Raw genomic sequence first — 6,140 nt, 5'->3', positions numbered from 1 at the left:
TCTTATTTGCCTACGCAACATAAAAAATAACAATTTATATATTTTAATTAAGTGATTAAAAATCTTAAATATTTAATAAATAATATATGTTAGGAGAAGAATATTTATCTTACATACACTCATAATTTTTATGAAAGATTAATCATTACTTCGATTTAGTAAATAGGTTCACAGTTTCAAAAGGTTGGATTGAATGAGTTGGGACATAAATAGGTTTCATTTAGTAAGCATCCGTGACGTGTAATATATAGTTAAACTTATTTAATTTCAAACTAAAAGTAAACAAATAAAAAAGAAAATATAAATTAAATATAAAAAAAAATATTTTTTTATTTTTCTTTATATGGGGTGGCTCATTAATAATTGATTAAATTTCTCAATACGATAAATATATTAATCAAACACAGGTCATGCAACTAATAGAAAGACCTAAACTAAATACTAAATATATAGTATTTAATGTAAACAAACCAGATATTTGAACACATATATCAATCTATTCAAACACTAATAATGAAAAATATAGGCCTTATATATATATATATATATATATAAGGTAAAGTCCGCATGCCTACTTACGACTAGCAAACTTATCAAACTCAACGTTTACTAGGGCCACATTGAATTAATTGAAAAGGTCTACGTTTAAATAATAAAATATGTTAGTAAAACATTAATTCTTTAATATGTATTTAGAAACAAACTCTTATTAGTAGTTCTAGCTAGTTGAAAGTTATAGAAAATTGTAAAAAAAATGAGTTTCAGATTTATTAAAGAATTCGATTAGTAATAAATTTATATTTTTTTGTAAATTTTAATTATTAATTAAATTATATATTAAAATGAGTGTTAAAAATGTGTTAATAACATCATCTTTAAATAAATCACAAATTATTGAGTTCATGACTCGCACAATTACAAATTACACAGGCTATATATTCACATGTCATGAGTGGTTGATATTCCAATTTCCAACCTCTAATAAGTGCCTCGATCGTGTACAACCTCTAACTGCGAGTTACGACCCGTGAAAATGAATAGGGTTGTGTTATGCATACATATGCCTCCATGTGAGAAAGAAATAACGCTAACAAGAGAGCCGTCAAACATGTGAAAATGAATAGGGTTGTTATCATTCCTTTGAGAGCCTTCAAACAATAGTCCACATGCCACCTACAAGGGAGAGATAATTATGAAGGTTGGGGTCTGAATACATTACCTCATAAGACTAGGGTTTTAATGAAAGACAAACACATTAATATATAATAAAAACAAAAACTAGAAAGATTGGAAAATAAAAAAAGAAGGGTAAGGGGTACATTGATTTGATTATCCTTTTCTCGTGGCATCTTGGAATCAATGAACGAGACATTGGTAATTGCAGCAAAAATATAAATATGTGCTCACTACTGAAATTTGAAAACTTAAAATGGATTTTCTTTATCGGTTGTAATGAAAATCAGTGTGAAAAATGACTTTGGGATCGGTTCTTAACACGAATGATTTAGAAAATCTTGTTTGAAATTTTAAATATTGGAAAATACATCAACATTTAACATTAATTATACGAATAAAAAATTTAAAAAGTATTTTTAGATTGATACTTTGTACAATTGATCTGAAAAATGTTATCAATAATTTCAAAAGTTATAAAGACGTCCACATTCTATATCAATTGTCCAACTACCAATCTTCATTCTTCCAAATACTTTTTACATTAATTCTTAATACAACCAATGTATAAATTATTTTTAAAACAATCTTAAGACAATTTGTCAAAAAAAAAAAAATCTTATGACAATTGGTGTAGAATGTTCATCATAATATCGTCAATATGCGATATCTCACGTACTGCGTACACCAATTTTCAAGAAACCAATATAAAATAGGAAGTGAAAAGCATTTCTAGCCGTGTGTATCTTTCTGGTTTCAACACTAACCTTAAAATTTATAAAGTTATTTCTAAAAGAAAGAAAAATTTAAAACCTGAAAACCTTTTGCACTTCATTTCCATGTTTTTTATTTCATACGCCAACCATTAAATATATAAAGTTAATAGAGTGTTGTCACCCGTGTCTTGCATGTTTTTTTCTAAATATTTTTATAATATATATTTTAAATTTTCTAGTAAGAATTATTTATAATTTTTACTTATTTATTTTGACCATCTAATTATTAGTTATTATTGTCTATTATTAATGGTTTTTATATATATAGTCTACTTAAAAAATACAATGAGATAAACAATAATTAATTATATGTTAAGTAGGTTATTAATTTATATAATTATTGAAAAATAATATTACAAACAATCCAAACTTAGAGTTATTGGCTATAATAAAAAATCAAAATAAATTATTTATAAAATAAAATTTTTAATTATGTATTTTTAAATTCAAACTTAAATTCATGTGATGTGTGTCATTTAATTATAACATAAATGTTGATTTCTGAAAAATGATATAAAACATTTAAAAAATTTAACATATAAGAATTTTTAAACTTTTAAATTAGGAATTATAAACTAAAATTAATATTTTTGTTCTAGATATCAATAATGTATCATAAATATAAAAAAATTTAAGTTATTAATTATTATTGTGTAATACAAGTAGTTAGTTGAAGATTCATTAATTATTATATCTTAAAAATTATGAAAATAATAACATAAGAATTAAATTTATCTTCACCCAATAAAATATTCATATTTTATCTTAATTTGAATATGTTGTAATTTGGGATCAAAATATATTAATGTTATTAATTAATCCGAGTTAAAATATATATTATTCCTAATTATTTTAAATTAATTAAATTAAATATTTAAAAATAAATGATTGAGTATTTTATGTTGAATATTTTTATTTTATATTTAAAATATTTTGTTACTTATTGAATTACAATAAGTTGGAAGATATCCGTAGTCTCTAACCCAAGAAAAAAAATATAAACAATTATTTTACCACACTTAATAAAATTATGTATCTTTTCAAAAAAATAGAATTATGGATTTTAACATATAAATCAATGAAATCAAAATTAAATAGTTTGTTAATTTATTATGTAAATAAAAGATATTTCTATTTATTTCTAAATTTTAAAATTTCTTTTATCCATATCAACTTTTTTTACTCAATTAACTTATCAACTTATTTAATTATGAATAGGTATAGTTACCCCAAATTAATTATCTTTGAAGATATATCCATTTGTCATATTTTATTTCTTTGATCGCTTTTTATTCTCCAACTCTATTTGAATTAAAAATAGAAATATTAGTGATTGTGAAATTATGTTTAACTAGAAGATACTATAAAGATTAATTTTTTATATATTTTGAATGTCATAATTGTATTAAAATATTTTGCATGCAAAAATAACTATGCATAAGTTATTATGTGTGCAAATAAGTGTGAGGTTAACATATGCAAAAAATAGTAGAGGACACCAAAGAGGATACTATTGAGCATTGACAAGGATATTTATTCAAAAGACTAAAATACAATTTTAATTTTCAATTTTTCTCAATCTATAATTTTAGTTCCTCCATTTTAAAATAGAGGCATTTGGTTCTTTTATTTTAATTTTTTTTATTTTAATTATTTATTTCAAAATAGAAACATTTAGTCCTTTTATTTAATTAATTATAATGTAACAAATAAAAGAAATAAATGAAGATAAGACTGAAGATTGAACCAAAATTAATTTTTTTAAAAAATATGAGAATTAAAATTATAAATTTTCTAAAAGAGAAGGCCCAAATATCTTTATTTTGAAATATTGGAACTGAAATGATGGATTTTAAATAAAAAAAATAGAGGAATCAAAGATTTATATTTTAGCATGAAAAGACCAAAAATTGCGTATTGAACAGAATCAAAATTACTATTCAAACCTACATATAAAATATTTTTAGGAATTTCATATTCATTAATGACAATTAATTATTTTTATTACTTGATAAACAATTAGTTTAAAAACAATAATAATAATAATGAATAAGTATGCAGTAAAAAAATATTATGTATAATTATCATAAATAATTGTTAATCACTTTAATTATCATAATTATAAAAAAAATTGATTGCAATCAATTATTATAATTATATTACAATTATTATATAATTTAAAATGATTTTTCTTTTGAAAAATCAAATAAATTTATTACTTAAATCTCTTAAAAATGACATGTGTAAACATTCTTATTAAAAAACATTTTCTTATGTATTATTATAGATAAAGCCAAAATAAAGTTTCTAAAAATTACATGGATTATATGTTTCAATTTTCTGAGTTCATACACCAACCTTAAAATATATGAAGTGATTTCTAAATTAAATCTCTAAAAACCTTACGCGTAATATATGTCTAAATTCACATGTATGTCAGATACTTACATATAATCGTCCTAGATAAATCAATATTTAAAAAACTAGTTGTACTTTTTTTTTTTTACAGAAATAGTTGTACTTCAATAATTAATAATACATTCAACTTGGAAGGAAACAAAAAATCTGTTAAACGTTTAATTTGAAAACTTCTCATACATATAAGGATATGGTAATTTTTTTTACTGCAACGATATGATCAAATGAAACATCGCTAGATATCAAATATAGGAAAATCACATCTCTAATAATTTTTTATTAACACCAATAAATTTCACCAATTTGAATTATGTAAAATTATCGTAATAATTATTCATGATTTTTTTTAATGTAACTTAGACACTTATGGAAAAATACTCAAATAGTAATTACGTACATTTTTAAAAATAAATCATTTTCCATAAACTAAATTAAGAAATAAAAAATTAATTAATTTTTTAAATTATATAAAATTTTATAAACTAATATTCTTTGTGAGAACTTCAAACTTTTAACTTATTAGTTGATAAAATTTAATTTTAATAAAAAAATTATTGAAAATTTGATTTTTCTTAACTGCAAGTCTCTCTCTCTCTAGTTAGCAAAAATTCATTATTGTCTTCACAACATTTTTTTTTTTTGCTGGGCCTTTAATTTACGACAATAATTATAAGACATCAGCAAATACATTCTTTAAACAAAATTTATTATAGAAATGTTTCATGTTGAAATAAATTATTATTTTATTTTTATTTTTTAATCATTATGGTTGGAAGGATTTTTCCCATAAAATATTATAATTTTTCCATAAAAATTAGGATAAGGATACATAGAGTGACATTTCATTCAGAGCAAATACACAGACATCAAATCTCACCTTTTGTTTCTTAAATTTTCCTATTTTTATCCATTATTTGAGGTTATATCACACAGATTAAAAAAATAATTGATATATATTTTATAATTTTTATTTTCCTGTGTATTACTTTAAGAGAATATATCATATCATAATTTTTTTTACAAGATTATAATTAAAAAATAATAAGTAATATCATATTAGAATATTTTTTTTCTTAAAAGGTGTAAGATAAAAAATAAAAATATTTTCATTTTTTGTTATTCGTATCTCAAATAAAATACAATAATCATATTCACCGAACTACTTTCATCCTATTTCCTATCTAATTTTCTTTTTAACTCTCTTTTCTTTTCTGATTGCATCACTTATATTACTCCTCATTCTTTCATTTTTCTGTCTTGTCATCACCTACATACACCCGCAAAATGGGATGTATGTGTTCATTGAATAGATTCGACCTAATGAACTTAACAATTCAAACCAAATTAATTAGATCAGTTCAATTAAATGATTTTTTTATTTTAAATTTAAACTAAACCAATTATAATTGGTGTAATTACCAAATTTATCATTTTTAAACCTAATCCAACGCCTAATCAATTTTTTAATTTTTAAATTAATATATTTTAGGCTTTAGAGCTTAATTTTTTCAACTTTTGTCTTTTCTTTTTATTTTTTATTTTTTTATGATCTTATCTAGTGATTACTGTTTCCAAATGTTTTAATTTAGACATGTTTATTATTTTTTATTATATTTTAGGTAAAATATTAATGACATATGTAAAATAATAACTATAGAATAATAAATATTTTAAATGAAATAAATAATTAGTTTTTATGAAGTGAAAAATATTTTTATTTGTATTAACATAAAATCAAATATTTATATACAATAAACAAAAAGTGAAAATAAA

This window comes from Glycine max, chromosome 7, assembly GCF_000004515.6.
Source record: "Glycine max cultivar Williams 82 chromosome 7, Glycine_max_v4.0, whole genome shotgun sequence".
Taxonomy (NCBI): Eukaryota; Viridiplantae; Streptophyta; class Magnoliopsida; order Fabales; family Fabaceae; genus Glycine; species Glycine max.
This window is presented reverse-complemented; position numbering follows the sequence as displayed.